This window comes from Oryx dammah, unplaced genomic scaffold (genome assembly GCF_014754425.2).
Source record: "Oryx dammah isolate SB20612 unplaced genomic scaffold, SCBI_Odam_1.1 HiC_scaffold_18, whole genome shotgun sequence".
Taxonomy (NCBI): Eukaryota; Metazoa; Chordata; class Mammalia; order Artiodactyla; family Bovidae; genus Oryx; species Oryx dammah.
The window spans coordinates 83,838,506-83,859,031 of record NW_024070202.1 but is presented as its reverse complement, the minus strand read 5'-3'; the positions used below and the strand labels follow the sequence as shown (position 1 = coordinate 83,859,031).

Genomic DNA, 20,526 nt, shown 5'->3' with positions numbered 1-20,526 from the left:
GGTCTTTGACTGAGTAGGAGAGTCTGCATTTCTAACAAGATTCCAGGTGGTGTCAATGCTGTAGACAGCATTTTGAGTGCCAAGGGCCTGGTGACATTCACTCTGGGGGTAGGGAGTAACATGAGGTTATGCCTTATACATGCTTTAGAAGGATAAAGTGAAAACTCTAGTCTTATTCTCCTTGTCCCCATTTATGGAAATTCTTTTCAATATTTATATTAATCAGGTTGATTGTAAAAATTAGAAAAGAATAATTATTTTAAATTGCTTGAATAAGCTCCTGGTGCACCCTAAGTATATTATGAGTGTTGGTTATTATTGTGGTCCTGTTTTTGACCTAAATCATAATAAAATGTTTAACATTACATTCAAGTTTACTGTGCACAAGAAACTGTTCTCCATTTTGCATTCATTAATTCAAAACACAAACTATTCCTAATCTCCATTTTATTGAATAGAAAAATTAATCATTGATAGGTTAGGTAGCTTATACAAAGCCCACAGATAAAGACTGGGGAAACAAGGATTCATATCCAGGCAGTCCCACACTAGAGCCCCAAATCCTGAGCTAATACACATCACATTGTCAAATTAGACTTACATAGATCAGAGCTCTTAACTAGTGTCAATGTTTACTAAATAATGTCAGAAGTGAAGTGAAGTGAAGTCGCTCAGTCGTGCCTGACTCTTTGCGACCCCATGGACAGTAGCCTGCACCGAGCTCCTCTGTCCATGGGATTTTCTAGGCAAGAGTACTGGAGTGGGTTGCTGTTTCCTTCTCCAGGGAATCTTCCCAACCCAGGGATCGAACCCAGGTCTCCTGCATTGTAGATAGATGCTTTACCGTCTGAGCCACCAGGGAAGTAATGTCAAGGACACAAGAAATTAAAGAACTACATAGAAAGGAGCTATTAAGAGTTGCTCAAAATTTCTTCTCGTGTTGAATAAAACTCTGTCCCACGTTTCCAAGTGATCCTCACAGGATCACTTCACAAAAGACTAGCATGTAAAATATCTCCATTTTATAATGAAGACAGTTGCAAGTGATCAGCCCTGGGATCTTTGGAAGGAATGATACTAAAGCTGAAGCTCCAGTACTTTGGCCACCTCATGCGAAGAGTTGACTCACTGGAAAAGACTCTGATGCTGGGAGGGATTGGGGGCAGGAGGAGAAGGGGATGACGGAGGATGAGATGGCTGGATGGCATCACTGACTCGATGGACGTGAGTCTGAGTGAACTCCGGGAGATGGTGATGGACAGGGAGGCCTGGCGTGCTGCGATTCATGGGGTCGCAGAGTCGGACACGACTGAGCGACTGAACTGAACTGAACTTCTCCAGGGAGCCATACTGATCCATGTAAATATTCCTCCAGGGACATCCTACTAAGAGCATTTCCGATATCAAGTCTCTTTCTCTTTTGCAAATTTCATTAGTTTGTTTACATTTCATTTGTTTGTTTAAGATCAATTTAACAAGAAGTTTAGTTCAGGTGACCTTTGTAATTCTCTACCCACTCTCCAACTCCACTCCCCACTCAAAAGTGAAAGAGATCAACTAATCAGAGGCCAGATACTTTAACTGCTTTCAACCTTTTGACCAGTGGGCAACAGAGCCACTCTAGAGTGGATGGCACATCTGGTGTAGACAAACTTGCTCCCTTATAAATAATGATGATAAGGCAATTAGAAAATGCAACAGCAGGTTGGTGGTTACTTATTTATCAGAAGGCTCTCACTGGCAGAGAAGGTCTGGAATTAGGCAGATGGACAAACAAAACTAAGGGAGCAATCACTAGAGTGCAGAGCAGGGCATGTGGCCCACAGTCAGGGAGAATGAGAAACATGTACTGAAGTATATAATATGAAGGTTCAAAAGGGCAAAGCAGCAGTCAGCGGCTAAAAGGGACACAGGAGAAATGGATCCAGTCAGAGAATGGCAAAAAAAAAAAAAAAAAGCCCTGGAACACAGTAATATTAAAACTGCAGCATTTATTTGACTCAGGGTCAGGTTTCTTTTAAATGACTTTTGATGAATATAGTGGCCAATTCTAGTGCACCTTACCTATGTCTTGCCAGTGGAAGTTGATTGGTAGCAGCTGAAGTTGATTGGTAGCAAGATGCCCAACCTGGAGCAAGTTTCAGTCTAGGCAAGTACATTAGACCCATCAGATCTGAGAGAAGCCTACCTTGGGGCCCTTCCTGAGATTAGTCAAAACTGCATAATTTTAAGTAAAAAATCCTAACTTCTAAAGATAGATTTATATCATTATATATATGTATGTGTGTGTGTGTGTATTGCATATATACATATACACATAATTATACATATACATATATACATATGCTAAGTCACTTCAGTCCTGTCTGACTACGTGGGACCCCATACATGGCAGCCCAAAAGGCTCCCCAGTCCCTGGGATTCTCTAGGCAAGAACACTGGAGTGGGTTGCCTTTTCCTTCTCCAATGCATGAAAGTGAAAAGTGAAAGGGAAGTTGCTCAGTCGTGTCCGACCCTTAGCAACCCCATGGACTGCAGCCTTCGAGGCTCCTCCGTCCATAGGATTTTCCAGGCAAGTGTACAGGAGTGGGATGCCATACGTGCATGCTAAGTCATTAAAATCGTGTCTGACTCTGTGCAACCCTATGAACTGTAGCCCTCCAGGCTCCTCTGTCCATGGGATTCTCCAGGCAAGAATGCTGGAGTGGGATGCCATTTCCTTCTCCTGGGGATCTTCCCAACCCAGGAATCTAATCCAAGTCTCCTCTGTTTCCTGCATTGCCAGGTGGTTTCTTTACTACTAGCACCACCTGGGAGCCTATATATATATATCTACATATACACATACTTTCACTATACCAATCAACTGCTTCATTTACATACTGTGATTTTGATACATTTTTGGCTGAAATAGTAAATCCTGGTTCATTATTGCTTTATTTCACCCAAAGTGTATCTATTACTGCTCATTTGCCAGAGTAGAAGTATGTACTGGGTCAGGACAAAACCCTTGAGTTGAAGAACACAGAATGCCAGGAAATTGCTCTTAAATGTGATAGTTAATTTAAATTTAAGAATTTGGGTCTATCAGTTCAGTTCAGTCACTCAGTCGTGTCTGACTCTTTGTGACCCCATGAATCGCACGCAGCACGCCAGGCCTCCCTGTCCATCACCATCTCCTGGAGTTCACTCAGACTCACGTCCATCGAATCCATGATGCCATTCTGCCATCTAATTCTTGGTCGTCCCCTTCTCCTCCTGCCCCCAATCCCTCCCAGCATCAGAGTCTTTTCCAATGAGTCAGCTCTTTGCATGAGGTGGCCAAAGTACTGGAGTTTCAGCTTTAGCATCATTCCTTCCAAAGAAATCCCAGGGCTGATCTCCTTCAGAATGGACTGCTTGGATCTCCTTGCAGTCCAAGGGACTCTCAAGAGTCTTCTCCAACACCACAGTTCAAAAGCATCAATTCTTTGGTGCTCAGCCTTCTTCACAGTTCAACTCTCACATCCATACATGACCACAGGAAAAACCATAGACTTGACTAGACGGACCTTAGTCGGCAAAGTAATGTCTCTGCTTTTGAATATACTATCTAGGTTGCTCATAACTTTTCTTCCAAGGAGTAAGCATCTTTTAATTTCATGGCTGCAATCACCATCTCCACTGATTTGGGAGCCTAAAAAAATAAAGTCTGACACTGTTTCCAGTGTTTCCCCATCTATTTCCCATGAAGTGATGGGACCAGATGCCATGATCTTCATTTTCTGAATGTTGAGCTTTAAGCCAACTTTTTCACTCTCCACTTTCACTTTCATCAAGAGGCTTTTTAGTTCCTCTTCACGTAAGGGTGGTGTCATCTGCATATCTGAGGTTATTGATATTTCTCCCGGAAATCTTGATTCCAGCTTGTATTTCTTCCAGTCCAGTGTTTCTCATGATGTACCCTGCACAGAAGTTAAATAAGCAGGGTGACAATATATAGCCTTGACGTACTCCTTTTCCTATTTGGAACCAGTCTGTTGTTCCATGTCCAGTTCTAACTGTTGCTTCCTGACCTGCATACAGATTTCTCAAGAGGCAGGTTAGGTGGTCTGGTATTCCCATCTCTTTCAGAATTTTCCACAGTTTATTGTGATCCACAAGGTCAAAGGCTTTGGCATACTCAATAAAGCAGACATAGATGTTTTTCTGGAACTCTCTTGCTTGGAACTCTTTTCCATGATCCAGCGGATGTTGGCAATTTGATCTCTGGCTCCTCTGCCTTTTCTAAAACCAGCTTGAACATCAGGGAGTTCATGGTTCACGTACTGCTGAAGCCTGGCTTGGAGAATTTTGAGCATTACTTTACTAGCATGTGAGATGAGTGCAATTGTGCGGTAGTTTGAGCTTTCTTTGGCATTGCCTTTCTTTTGAGTTGGAATGAAAACAGACCTTTTCCAGTCCTGTGACCACTGCTGAGTTTTCCAAATTTGCTGGCATATTGAGTGCAGCACTTTCACAGCATCATCGTTCAGGATTTGAAACAGCTCAACTCGAATTCCATCACCTCCACTAGTTTTGTTCATAGTGATTCTTTCTAAGGTCCACTTGACTTCACATTCCAAGGTGTCTGGCTCTAGATTAGTGCTCATATCATCATGATTATCTGGGTCATGAAGATCTTTTTTGAACAGTTCTTCTGTGTATTCTTGCCACCTCTTCTTAAGATCTTCTGCTTCTGGTAGGTCCATACAATTTCTGTCCTTTATTGAGCCCATCTTTGCATGAAATGTTCCCTTGGTATCTCTAATTTTCTTGAAGAGATCTCTAGTCTTTCCCATTCTTTTGTTTTCCTCTATTTCTTTACACTGATCTCTGAAGAAGGCTTTCTTATCTCTTCTTGCTATTCTTTGGAACTCTGCATTCAGATGCTTATATCTTTTCTTTTCTCCTTTGCTTTTTGCCTCTCTTCTTTTCACAGCTATTTGAAAGGCCTCCTCAGACAGCCATTTTGCTTTTTTGCATTTCTTTTCCATGGGGATGGTCTTGATCCCTGTCTCCTGCACAATGTCATGAACCTCATTCCATAGTTCATCAGGCACTCTATCTATCAGATCTAGGCCCTTAAATCTATTTCTCACTTCCACTGTATAATCATAAGGGATTTGATTTAGGTCATACCTGAATGGTCTAGTGGTTTTCCCTACTTTCTTCAATTTAAGTCTGAATTTGGCAATAAAGAGTTCATGATCTGAGCCACAGTCAGCTCCTGGTCTTGTTTCTGTTGACTGTATAGAGCTTCTCCATCTTTGGCTGCAAAGAATATAATCAATCTGAATTCAGTGTTGACCATCTGGTGATGTCCATGTGTAGAGTCTTCTCTTTTGTTGTTGGAAGAGGGTGTTTACTATGACCAGTGCATTTTCTTGGTAAAACTCTTTTAGTCTTTGCCCTGCTTCATTCCGCATTCCAAGGCCAAATTTGCCTGTTACTGCAGGTGTTTCTTGACTTCCTACTTTTGCATTCCAGTCCCCTATAATGAAAAGGACATCTTTTCTGGGTGTTAGTTCTAAAAGGTCTTGTAGGTCTTCATAAAACCGTTCAGATTCAGCTTCAGCTTCTTCAGTGTTGCTGGTTGGAGCATAGACTTGGATAACTGTGATATTGAATGGTTTGCCTTGGAGATGAACAGAGATCATTCTGTCGTTTTTGAGATTGCATCCAAGTACTGCATTTCGGATTCTTTTGGGTCTATGAGAACATTTTAAATCATAATCTGTAACCCCAAAATGCACAACACTCCAGTGCTCTTGTTTGTTCTGGTAAGATGAGAAATGAATGAGCTGGATTTTACTCTAAAGGCTCAGTGTGTCTGGGGATTTGTCAGAAACCAACATCAGGGGAGATATATTATGCCTTATTGAGACAAAAAAGAGTGAATCTCAGCATTTCCAAGAATTGCACAAATACATTTTTAAGTGAGCAGACTGATGAAACAGTTTTAATGAAATGTTGATAAAGTTTTCTTTCAAAAGAACTCTTATAAAACCCAGCAGCGGACTTTTGAACTCAGAGGGAGAGGGAGAGGGTGAGATGATTTGGGAGAATGGCATGAAACATGTATAATATCATGTAAGAATTGAATCGCCAGTCTATGTCCGATGCAGGATACGGCATACTTGGGGCTGGTACATGGGGATGACCCAGAGAGATGTTGTGGGGAGGGGGTGGGAGGGGGGTTCATGTTTGGGAACGCATGTACACCTGTGGTGGATTCATGTCAATGTATGGCAAAACCAATACAGAATTGTAAAGTAAAATAAAAAATAAATAAATTCAAAATGCCTAAATAAATAAATAAATAAATAAATAAATAAAATATTTTATTAAAAAAATAAAATAATACCCAGCAGCAAATCTCATAATGAAATGCACAGAATGCTATTCCCTCATCAAATAAGCTATCATCTCTAATATTATCAGGTGATAGATGGAAAAAAAAATGCACATTTGCTATTGATTTAGGATACTGGAGCTGCTTTTCAGATCATTTGGCATTTTGTGATAAATTGCACCTACCAGTTCTCCTGAACTACTTGTTTGCTTGATTGTTTTCTGAGACCATCACCTAGAAAATATTTGAAGAGTTTCTACTTTTATGAATGAGATCAGTTATTGCCTCAAACTGAGTCTTCCCTGCATGTCATTCATTTTCCTTCCTATTATTTTGTGCAAAGCACTTTTTCTATTTTTTGTTTTGCAAAACTCACAAATGCATGAAGCACAAAAAGGCAATTTACTGAAAAAAAAAAACACTAAAAGATGTAAAAGTAGTACGTACATTAAACTTGAATAATTATGAAAAACCTATTTGGTCCATGGTATTTCATGTTATCTAGGCTTTTTTTTTTTTTTTTAATCAACTATACCCTTTAGTCCTTGACTTCACACTAGCTTTCTATATGAAACTAAGCCAAGGGAACATAATCAGTGTTTTTTGGCAACTATGAATATGTGACACCTAGACTTCCAATGATATGAAAAGACCAGAAAGCAAAAGTGAGAAAGCCTATAAGTTCTTCTAATTTGATCTATATTTATTTGTCATCATTCACAGATTTAATTTTAGTGCCCCTGCTTGCCATCATATGCTTCTTTTACTGGCAGCTCTAATGTATTGCAAATTTTTATATATCCCCCAAATCCTACATCATGCCATGTTTTTTTTTTTTTTTTTCCCTTACAATTTATTACGCAAAAAAAAAAAAAAAAAAAAAAAGAAGAAGAAGAAGAAGAAGTCTGTGGTAGACCAAAAGCCAAAATATCCTTTCTTAAGGATTTTGTCAAAAGACAACATTATGACTGATGCAAGGTTTGTCCCTGACCTCTCTGGCCTCACATGTATTATTGATCCTTACAGAGAGGGCTGTGCCAGCATTTTTACTAGGCAAACAAACTTTAGGTTGAGCTGCTAATACCTATATAAACCATAGCCAGTGTCTGAATGAAGTACCATCATCAATGGAGGAAAAAAGGAGACATCCTTTATTAAGTTCAAGAAAGCACCACACATATGGTGATAATTTTGAAAAAAAAAAAAAAGAAGAATATTCACTTATGATCCTGATATATATGCCAGAGGAAGAGTAAAAAAAATAAATAGTGGGAGTGGAGACAGAACAGTGCATTTTTACATTTATTTAACTGTAATTTTGCATTTATTTAAATTTCAAATTTATATTGAACCTTATTAAAAATACTCTATTTCCCATCTTCTACCACTTAATCAGGAATTCAGAGAGAAGACCTAACAAATTCTGTATTAAAATTGGCTCTAATGCAGCATCTGTATAGGCAGGCATTGGAGACAACTGCCAAACCATGTATTATTACAAACTCATTGTATTAGTGATGAGAATCTTGAGGCCCAGAGATTAATTAAGCCATTTGGATTCCCCAAATACATCATAGCTAAAAGAAATCCACTCCACTAACCCCCACTCTTTCCTTTCCATGGGCTAATTCCATGTGATAAAGATGTTAATGGAGATATAATTTTTATGAATGTACATTGATTTCTCCCTGGAAAAATCAAGATTACCTCCAGCTTAATTTCTGTGCTGATCTCAGCACTTCATCAAAAAACTCTTTACTGTTATTTCTATTCTGTAAAAGTAAATAAATAAGTAAATCTTCCATCAGTAAAAGATCTGGAACATAGAGGCTGCTATAGATGTCTGGTTAGAGTAGTATGAAAAGGTGACTAATCCTCTCCCTAATAGGATAAAACTGTTCAATATTGCGATTAAAAACTATTTTGTGGGCTTTAGAAGTCAATCAAATGAAAACAAGAGATCGAGGAGCATTTACTTATAAAAACTGACATACCTTTGCATGGTGACAGAGAAAAATGTGTGACCTTTTTTCAAGTTGCGATCCTCCCAACTCATTTCTTAAGAATGATTTTACCAGAGCAGGGAAGAATAGGAAAGCTAGTAACATTGTTGCTGGAGTGGATGGACTTTGTTTTAGGCAAGGGATGTAAACCAGTGGAGAGAGTGTCAGTTGCTGCTAAGTCGCGTCAGTCGTGTCCGACTCTGTGCGACCCCATAGACGACAGCCCACCAGATTCCCTCGTCTCTGGGATTCTCCAGGCAAAAACACTGGAGTGGGTTGCCATTTCCTTCTCCAATGCATGAAAGTGAAAAGTGAAAGGGAAGTCACTCAGTTTGTGTCCGACTCTTCGCGACCCCATGGACTGCAGCCTACCAGGCTCCTCCATCCATGGAATTTTCCAGGCAAGAGTACTGGAGTGGGGTGCCATTAATGAAGCAAAATGAGTAGGAAATAATTGGGAAAATCTTAACATCTGCTAGGTCCAGTTTTCAATCCAAGATGGGGTGTTCAATGACCCCCTGAAAAAAAGAAAACATGAAGATTCTTGAAAGAAAACATCAGAAAACCCATGGCATACATTCCATAATTTCCTTGATGAATGGGAAATATGTACATGTGAAGGGAGAGAGATATCTCAGCTGAAAATAAAAGCCAAGGAAAGCTCCACAACTGGCTAAACCTTCAATGTATTTGCACACCCATGCTGATTAATTGGCAGAGAGTAGAAGTTTTACAGGTTCAATGTGTTTAAGCAGGGCTATGCTTGTTTAGTTGCTCAGTCATGTCCGACTCTTTGCGACCCCATGGACTGTAGCCCACCAGGTTCCTCTGTCCATGGGATTTCCCAGGCAAGAATACTGGAATGTGTTGCCATTTCCTAGGGGAGGGGAGGCACCAACAGTTTAAGTCTAAAAAATAAAAAAAAAAAAGAAATAGGGAGTAATGAAAGACTCAAGAAAATTAAAAATTCAATTTTGCTATAATATTGTATGTATAATTTCCATTTTCAATAACAGAAAATAATTGTGATATGCAAAGAGAAAAGTGTGACCTCTATTCAAGAACAAATCAGTTAATAGAAATTGTGGTTGGGATAAGATATTGGAGTGTATGTGTGTTACTTTTACAATACATTCATTTATTAAAGGAAATTGTCTTTAAACAAATAAAGGGAAATATGATGACAATGTCTCAACAAACAGAGAATCTCAGTAGAAAAGCTGAAACTGAAAACAGAAAAAAAAATCAAATTGGAAGTCCAGAGCTGAAAAGAACTGAAGTTGAAATTAGTTTTATTAATTAACTAGAAGAAAATATAGAGTGACACAGTTTGTCAACTCTATCAACAAAATTTTAAGAGAAGTCCCTGAAGGAGAATATAAGAAAAAAAAAAGGAAAAAATATTTTAAGAAACAATGCCAAAAACTTGAAATTAGCCCCAAAACATTAAGCCATCATTTCAAGAAACTGAGCGAACTCCAGGTAGAATTTTACAAAGAGATCAATATCTAGACACAAATTCTCAAACTGCTGAAAGACAAAGTCGAGAAAAAAATCTTATCAACAGAAGACAAAGTGGTCCATGGGAAAATGCTGAAGTTCCACGAATTAGTCCTATTACCAAAAAACTTATTGAGCAAATAAATCTATCTAAAGAAATATAATCCAGAAGTGTACAAAACTGGATAAAACACTCAAAGCTATCCATCCAAGTATCTCAGCAAATTCCACTCAAATAAAATTAAACAGATTCACACAGAAACATAATGAATGAATGAATAGATTAAAAAAAAAAACGTGCTATTAATTAATGGGATATTATTGAGTCACAAAAAGTTAAAATACTAGTAAACACTACCACTTGAATAGCCTTGAAAACATTATTCTAACTGAAAGAAGCCACATAGGAAAGGTCACATATTGTATTGATTTATCTAATATGATATATCCAGAATACATAAATTTCTAGTGATAGAAAGCATATAAGATTACCAGGGACAGGAATAAGGGGAATGAAAAGTGACAACATAATGGGGACAATGTAGTTTACTGGGTGATAACTTTATTGTACAACATTGTGACTATAATAAACACCATATAAGATTTTAGTAAGCAATATTTATATGTAACAATACTTAGTGATTCTTTTTTTAAATAATCATTAATAGGCAATAATTACCATTATCAAAATAATTTATTTTATATAGATATATAATCTACTTTGAACTCCATTGTTGATATAATAATTGAAATAAATCTGATATATTTCACCAGAACTAACTCAGTATTAATTTGAAGTGGATTGTGATAAATTAAGATACACATTGTAATTGCTAGAGCAATTAGTAAAGAATAACTAAAAATATACATAAATACCAATTAATATTGAAATGTTGCACTTAAATTATCAGTTCAGTTCAGTTGCTCAGTCATGTCCGACTATTTGCAACCCCATGGACTGCAGCATGTCAGGCTTCCCTGTCCATCACCAACTCCCGAAGCTTGCTCAAACTCATTTCCAACACATCAGTGATGCTGTCAAACCATTTCATCCTCTGTCCTCCCCTTCTCCTCCTGCCATAAATCTTTCCCAGCATCAGGGTCTTTTTCAATGAGTCAGTTCTTTGCATCAGGTGGCCAAAGTTTTGGAGTTTCAGCTTCAACATCACTCCTTCCAAAGAATATTCAGGACTGATTTCCTTTAGGATGGACTGGTTGGATCTCCATGCTGTCCAAGGGACTCTCAAGAGTCTTCTTCAAAACCACAGTTCAAAAGCAACACTTCTTTGGCTCTCAGCTTTCTTTATAGTCCAGCTCTCACATCCATACATGACTACTGGAAAAAATCATAGTCTTGACTAGATGGACCTTTGTTGGCAAAGTAATGTCTCTGCTTTTTAATATGCTGTCTAGGTTGTTCATAACTTTTCTTCCAAGAAATAGGCGTCTTTTAATTTCACGGCTGCAGTCACCATATGCAGTGATTTTGAAACCCCCAAAACATAATTGTTTCCCATTTCTTTGCCATGAAGTGATGGGACCAGATGCTATCATCTTAGTTTTCTGAATTTTGAGGGTTTTTTTTTTTTTAATTCCATTTTATTTATTTATTTATTTTTACTTTACAATACTGTATTGGTTTTGCCATACATCAACATGAATCCACCACGGGTGTACATAAGTTCCCACTCTTGAATCGCCCCCCACCTCCCTCCCCCTCCCATCCCAGAATATTGGAAGTAAAAGCAAAAATAAACAAATGGGACCTAATTAAACTTAAAAGCTTCTGCACAACAAAGGAAACTATAAGCAAGGTGAAAAGACAGCCTTCGGAATGGGAGAAAATAATAGCAAATGAAACAACTGACAAACAACTAATCTCAAAAATATACAAGCAACTCATTCAGCTCAATTCCAGAAAAATAAATGACCCAATCACAAAATGGGCCAAATAACTAAATAGACATTTCTCCAAAGAAGACATACAGATGGCTAACAAACACATGAAAAGATGCTCAACATCACTCATTATTAGAGAAATGCAAATCAAACCACAATGAGGTACCATTTCACACCAGTCAGAATGGCTGCGATCCAAAAGTCTACAAGCTATAAATGCTTGAGAGGGTGTGGAGAAAAGGAAACCCTCTAATACTGTTGGTAGGAATGCAAACTTTGCAGCCACTATGGAGAACAGTGTGGAGATTTCTTAAAAAATTGCAAATAGAAATGCCTTATGACCCAGCAATCCCACTGCTGGGCATACACACTGAGGAAACCAGAATTGAAAGACACATGTACCCCAATGTTCATCGCAGCACTGTTTATAATAGGCAGGACATGGAAACAACCTAGATGTCCATCAGCAGATGAATGGATAAGAAAGCTGTGGTACATATACACAATGGAGTATTACTCAGCCATTAAAAAGAAAACATTTGAATCAGTTCTAATGAGATGGATGAAACTGGAGCCAATTATACAGAGTGAAATAAGCCAGAAAGAAAAACACCAATACAGTATACTAACATATATATATATGGAATTTAGAAAGATGATAACGATAACCCTGTATGTGAGACAGCAAAAGAGATGCAGATGTACAGAACAGACTTTTTGAATGTTGAATTTTAAGCCAACTTTTTCACTCTCCTGTTTCACTTTCACCAAGAGGCTCTTTAGTGCTTCTTTGCTTTCTGCCATTAGGGTGGTGTCATCTGCATATCTGAGGTTATTGATATTTCTCCCGGAAATCTTGATTCCAGCTTGTGTTTCTTCCAGTCCAGCGTTTCTCATGATGTACTCTGCATAGAATTAAAACAAGCAGGGTGACAATATGCAGCCTTGACATACTCCTTCTCCTATTTGGAACCAGTCTGTTGTTCCATGTCCAGTTCTAACTGTTGCTTCCTGACCTGCATATAGATTTCTCAAGAGGCAGGTCAGGTGGTCTGGTATTCCCATCTCTTTCAGAATTTTCCACAGTTTATTGTGATCCACACAGTCAAAGGCTTTGGCATAGTCAATAAAGCAGAAATAGATGTTTTTCTGGAACTCTCTTGGTTTTTCAATGATCCAGCAGATGTTGGCAACTTGATCTCTGGTTCCTCTGCCAGCTTGAACATCTGGATGTTCACGGTTCACGTTTTGCTGAAGCCTGGCTCGGAGAATTTTGAGCATTACTCTACTAACATGTGAGATGAGTGCAATTGTGTGGTAGTTTGACCATTCTTTGGCATTGCCTTTCTTTGGGATTTCAATGAAAACTGACCTTTTCCAGTCCTGTGACCACTGCTGAGTTTTCCAAATTTGGTGGCATATTGAGTGCAGCACTTTCACAGCATCATCTTTCAGGATTTGAAACAGCTCAATTGGAATTCCATCACCTCCACTAGCTTTGTTTGTAGTGATGCTTTCGAAGGTCCACTTTACTTCACATTCCAGGATGTCTGGCTCTAGGTGAGTGATCACACCATCATGATTATCTTGGTTGTGAAGATCTTTTTTGTACAGTTCTTCTGTGTATTCTTGCCACCTCATAATATCTTCTGCTTCTGGTAGGTCCATACCATTTCTGTCCTTTATCACACCCATGTTTGCATGAAATGTTCCCTTGGGATCTCTAATTTTCTTGAAAAGATCTCTAGCCTTTTCCATTCTGTTGTTTACCTCTATTTCTTTGCATTGATCACTGAAGAAGGCTTTCTTATCTCTTCTTGCTATTCTTCGAAACTCTGTATTCAGATGCTTATATCTTTCCTTTTCTCCCTTGCTTTTCACTTCCCTTCTTTTCACAGCTATTTGAAAGGCCTCCTCAGGCATTTTGATTTTTTGCATTTCTTTTTCTTGGGGATGGTCTTGATCCCTGTCTCCTGTACAATGTCATGAACCTCATTCCATTGTTCATCAGGCACTCTATCAATCAGATCTAGTCCCTTAAATCTAATTCTCACTTCCACTGTATAATAATAAGGGATTTGATTTAGGTCATACCTGAATAGTCTAGTGGTTTTCCCTACTTTCATCAATTTAAGTCTGAATTTGGCAATAAAGAGTTCATGATCTGAGCCACAGTCAGCTCCTGGTCTTATTTTTGCTAACTGTATAGAGCTTCTCCATCTTTGGCTGCAAAGAATATAATCAATCTGATTTCAGTGTTGACCATCTGCTGATGTCCATGTGTAGAGTCTTCTTTTGTGTTGTCATCTTGCTCAAGGGTATGTTTTTACTTAAGCTCTGTTCTAATGATTTTATAATAACAATTTATCTTGGTCAAGGACATGTTTCTCCTTCTTAAAAAGCCTTCTGAGTAATCTCGTTATCTTAAGATATGTTGTGGGAGTGGGTTTCCTAAGACCTTTCTGCTGTTAGTTTTGTTAGTTTTAATCTTGTTAATTGAAGATGCATGTTGTGGGAGTGGGTCTGGTAAAATATATAAGGCCTTGATAAGACTAGCAAGGGGGGCACTCTCTACCCCCCTTTTGATGTCTATGTCAGAAGCTTTCCTCTGTCCTTTTTCACTGTAATAAGGCTACTATCACACAAAATCTCTAAGTGATCAAGCCTGGTCCCTGATCCTGAAGCTAAATCTTCTTATATCATTCACCATAAGCTATCAGTTTCTTTAGTCAAACAGCCATTCAACAAATCCTTACCCCATAGTTACTGGGTATAGGTACTTTTGAATTAGGTACTGAGAAGAGAATCATGGAAAGGACATACACAGTTCTTGATCTTGTGGAGTTTGGACCTTGTAGCCTGTAACTTCAACTAAATGGAAAAAAGAAAAGAAAAAAGATGTGTAAGATACTGTTGGAGTATGAGCCCAATTTAAGTGGGTGAGGAAAATGTTTTAACAGAAAGAAACAAAGTCTTACCCAGTCTTAAGGATTAAGAAGATTTAGCTATATTTTGAGAGAACCTCAGGGGTTTATCAAGAAGGAAATTCCAGACCAAAGAAGGGCAAATGAAAAGTCAAAAAAGTGACAGTAAAAGTGAAAATCTCTCAGTCGTGTCCAACTCTTTGCAATCCCATGGACTATATAGTCCATGGAATTTTCCATGGACATTCTCCAGAACAGAGCGAAAACTATAATAAACATTTGAATAAATTCCATATTGACAAAAATATATTTTATAAATATAAATATTTAAATAACAATCCTCCACAATACTGTACATCATATTGTGTGGTAGTTACTTTATAATTATTCATTCTTAAACCCACCCTCTAAAGAAGACATATTAACATTTGTGATGCTGAGAACTTCCAATTATTTTTAGTGTTATCCAGTGCTCTGTATTACACTTGATGTAGATTTCTTATATATCAAAAGAAAAAAGTAATGAACAGGTTGGGTAAAGACAGAGGTGAAATTAATGATGATAAATTTAAATTATAATTTGTTTCTTCTACAAAAATTAAGTTATTACTGGAGATTCAATTAAAAAATGCTCATTAATTCTTTACTGGAAATTATCCAGTACTAGAATCCAGGACATCTAACTTCTTATTTGTGACTTTACCACTTAATTCAGCCTCATGGTACTTTGAGTTTTTGTTCTTGCTTTGTTTTTTGATCTATTTAATCTTTATCTGTATTATCTACTTCAAAAATGTTACTTTGTATTAAATACAATGTTATATTTCTGGCTGTATTTTCCTGGTTTGGACTTTCATCATCCCAGGGTTGGATAACTGCAGTAGCCTTCCATATTCTTAAATCCTATATCCTTTAATAGATGCAAACTATGGTGTTACAACAACTAAGTATTTATCCATCAACTTATTTTTTAATATTTCTAAATCCTACAATAGACTCCCAGTACCTGTAGAGTTATGCTTATATGACTCTTGTCTATATTTAAGTTTGTCTCTTCATATGAAATAGGTCATTATTACCACATAACAACAAATCTGCATTAGCAAGAGTGTTCCATCTTACACTGAGAAAATATCATCAACATGATGGCTCTCACAAGGACTTAAATTTACCTTTTTTGTCCTACTCATCCACCCAACTCCAGTCAACCTTCTGCCAACTGTCAGGACAAATCATTGAAACTACTGCAATCCATACTAATCTGTACTTTCCCTGATGGCCAAAAATAGTGATTAGCTAATATGTTTGATTAAGCTAATTTAAATAACAAGTTCTAGTAATTTCTTGTGCTAAACCCCCAGTAAATTTTAAGCTCCTTAAGGGCAGAGTCATGTCATGTTTTCTTCTAAATCATTTACAACTGCAAGTGCTGACCACATATAAAATTAATAAAATGTTAGATAATTATATTAGGTAAAACTGCTTTATGTTACAGTAAGTTAGAAGACATGATATAATTGCCTTCCTTTCAAAACAGGTCACATCATTGATGTAGGTCCAAGGAAAGAGAGGTAAATAACTTTCAATGACTAAAAGCATTGCCTTAATTGCCTATGTTATTAACGTTCAGGGTAAGTTAATATAATCCAGGTTTTGTGAATTAATAAAAATGTACAATCTTTGATTGAGAACAATAACACATTATAATTAAATATTTTCTCAAGTGGGTCTCAATCCATAAATAAAAACACAGAAAATTTTCTACATATGTGCCCTTTCATGGAATGCTCTATTACTTAAACTAGCAGTGGCAGAAATACTTTTTCCCTTTTTATGAACAGCAAAGCAGTAGCTACAGCACTGTCTGTGATAGGAACATCCTAATTCAGACTCTTCCTTGTCATAGAAAAGAATTTTCCTCTTGCTATGGTCTGATTTTAGGAGTTTAATCAAACACTCTAAACTCAATATGTTTTAAATGTTGCCACTGATTTAAAGATATAAATAAATGTGCAATTTAATCACTAATTTATATATTTGCAATTATTAAATTTTGATAAGATCTGAATCCAACAAGCCTAGTAGAAATCTCAATATGCAAATCTTGAAATTCTAATTTAATGAGGTTTATCATAAATGTTCTATATTTCAAGCACTATTAGTTGGTTTTATTCTACATTAACTTATTTAACTTAATCTTTCTAAAGAAACTTAGGTAACCATTAGGTAAACAGGAGTAATACCCCTGCTTTTAGATTGTTAACTGAAATTTGGATTTTATATGAAACTTGTCCAAAATCATGATATCATGAAAGAAGCAAGATTCAAATCTTATTTGGGTCAACCCCAAGAATAGTGTTTTCATTATACTAGTTAACAACCTGTAAAAATACTACTATTATTAAAATGATATTATTTTAGTATACTTATGATAAATTTATATTTTCCAACACCATGTTAATCTTAGCAACAACACACTTTTTTTTTTTTTTTAACAACACAGTTCTTAAACTTACTGAATTTGGAATTTTACCTTTAAAACTAGTGAAAGCTAGGAAGCATTTTTTTCTTTTCCAACACTCTTGATTTTCATGAAAATCTTGTCCCCACAATGTATGGATCACAAAGCACTTCATCATTTTCCTGAAACATATATTTGGTTTTTTGTTTGTGGGATTTCTTTTCTTTTATGCTGTCAAAATTTTAATAAGTATCCCCACAGCCCACCAATGTATAATCTAAAAAATATCAGAAGTTTGACAGAGGAAATATTTGAAGGATTTTTAGGGGTCTAACATTTTTTAAAAATCTGACTACAAAGCATAAACTGGTTTCTTTAATTCAGAAATTGAAAAACCCAGTGACTCATGTATAGACTAGCTAGGAGAAGAGATGTGATTTGTTTCAGCAAGGAACTGAAATCCCACTCTTCTAATGATTAATGTTCAGTTGTCTCCTTGGCATTTTGGAAATATTTTTTACATTAAAATTGTTATGATTTTAAAACAGTTCAAAACCTTTGTAGAGCTGATTCCTCCAAATATGTCAATTATAGATAAAATGCAAACCACTAAATCTTTTGCATTTTTGTATTTGCATGTTCTACAAAAACACTCAGCACTCAATCATGTCTTTACTTCTTGTGAGAATCAGTAGGTGCACAATTGCTACATTAGGAACTTCAGACACACTGACACCAAGTTTCATATGAAGACTTACACAAAAGATTAGAACATTTTGAATAAAACTAGTTTATAAGTCTGAGTGGAAAAATAATTAAGATGAGCAAAACTAAAGTGATTATCTTTTGAAGGAGAATATGGTAGGAAGAACAAACAGTTAAACAAGGGTGGTAAGTTAAATGATGACCATATCACTTCTCAAAAAAAAAAAAAAATCCCCTGGAAAATGTACACATTATTTGGAAAAATAAACTTTGCTGATATAATAAAATTGCTGATTTCAATATGAGGTCATTCTGGATTAAGGTGGGCCCAAGAGGGATAATATATTTCTAAGAGGAGAGACAGGCATAAAGGAAAAGCCCAAAGGAAGATGGAAGCAGAGATTTGAGCTATGCTACCACAGACCAAGGAATCACTGAAGTCACCAGAAATGGAAGAGGCAAGGAAAAATATTTCCCATAACCCTTATAGCACCTTAATTTTGGATTGATAATCTCCAGAATGTTGAGAGACTAAATAGCTGATGCCTTAATCACCCCAAGTTTGGGCTAATTTGTTAGGGTAACCATAAGAAATTAATACAGAGCTAATAGATTATTCAAATTATTACTTACAAATTTATGATATTTTATATTCACTTCTGACTTAGTGCTTCCCTGGCTCAGAAAGTAAAGATCCTGTAATGCAGGAGACCCAGGTTTGATCCCTGTGTCAGGAAGATCCCCTGGAGAAGTAAATGACCATCCACTCCAGTACTCTTTCCTGGAGAATGTCATGGACAGAGACGCCTGGTGGGCTACAGTCCACGTGGTCACAAAGAGTGGAACACGATTGAGAGACTAACAGTCTCATTTTTATTTTGACTTAGTGGACTTAGTAGACTACATAACCTCAAAACTTTTGTTATAAATTAAAATATAACTGTTAAATCCAATAATTAAAATACTAAAATAGCCATAATGGTAGAATTTTCTAGGTTTTTTTCCTAATGTATATTCATTAAGATAGACAGAATAAAATTTAATCTCCAGCAATTGGAAATCTAAACTATCTCAAATAGGAGAATTAAGTGGGTTGTTGTCTATGTTATTGTTAAGTCAACTAAGTTGTGTTTGATTCTTTGTGACCCCATGGGCTGCGTAACCATCTCATCCTTTGCTGCCTTCTTCTCCTTTAGCCTTCAGTCTTTTGAGAGAGAGACAGAGGCAGAGAGAGAGAGAGAAATAGAGACATAGGTATATATACATGAAATTATTTCATGTAGAGGGATAGGAGGCAGTCTCACTTCAGTAGTGGTTATACCAACGTGAGTAAAATGCTTACTCTTTGTTTACTTACTGTGAAGTGAAGTCGCTCAGTCGTGTCTGACTCTTTGTGACCCCATGGACTGTAGTCTACCAGGCTCCTCCCTCCATGGAATTCTCCAGGCAAGAGTACTAGAGTGGGTTGCCATTTCCTTCTCCAGGGGATCTTCCCGACCCAGGGATCAAACCTGGGTCTCCTGCATTCCAGGCAGACGCTTTAACCTCTGAGCCACCAGGGAAGCCCAACTTACTTACTGTGGTGCACAATAACTCTTATACTCAGTTAAATGCACATCACATTAACACAGCTATTTAATATCATTTAAAAAGCTAAAGGTTATACATAAGCATTTGTTCAATGTCATCACATACTATTCCTATAGAACAACAATTGCACTTAGAGGATAGTTGTCTCCTCACAACTTAAAGTCACCTAGAACTTGAAAAGATAACTGTACTCCCATATTCATCACAGCAGTACTCACAACAGTCAAGACACGGAAACAACCTAAGCGTCCACTCATGCATAAATGCAAAAAGAAATTTATACATATATATATATATATATATCTCACAAATGTCACATATATTATATCATTCAGCCTTAAAAAAGAGGCCCTACCATACACAATACAAGGATGAAGCTGTAGCATATATGCTAAATAAGATAAACCAGATAGAGAAAGAAAAAACTACATGATCTCACTTATATGTAGAATCTAAAAATGTCAAATATATAGAAGCAGAGAGTAGAACAGTGGTTACAAGGGGAAAGAGATGGGAGAAATGGGGAGATATTAGTCAAATGTTACAAAGTTGTAGTTATGTAGGATGAATAATTCTATAGATATACAGCATACTGACTACAGTGAATATGTATGACTACTAGAAATTTACTGAGAGTAGATTTTATTCTCATTACACACAAAAACTGATAAAATGTTAGATAATGTGTTAATTGGTTTACTGTAGTAATCATTTAAATATGTATATTATATCAAATTATCATGCTCCACACCAAAATAGACTTTATTTTGGGGGGCTCCAAAATCACTACAGATGGTGACTGCAGCCATGAAATTGAAAGACGCTTACTCCTTGGAAGAAAAATTAAGATTAACCTAGACAGTATATTAAAAAGCAGAGACACTACTTTGGCAACAAAGGTCTGTCTAGTTAAGGCTATGGTTTTTCCAGTGGTCATGTATGGATCTGAGAGTTGGACTATAAAGAAAGCTGAGCACCGAAGAATTGATGCTTTTGAACTATGGTGTTGGAGAAGACTCTTGAGAGTACCTTGGACTTCAAGGAGATCCAACCAGTCCATGCTAAAGGAAA

General features: G+C 36.8%; 1 non-coding gene across 1 annotated transcript; it reads right to left on the bottom strand.

The window, feature by feature from the left end:
• Positions 1–19,355: 19,355 nt before the first annotated feature.
• On the bottom strand, positions 19,356–19,427 carry TRNAS-GGA. Its single transcript has one exon. It is a non-coding gene; the product is annotated as a tRNA-Ser (tRNA).
• Positions 19,428–20,526: the final 1,099 nt, after the last annotated feature.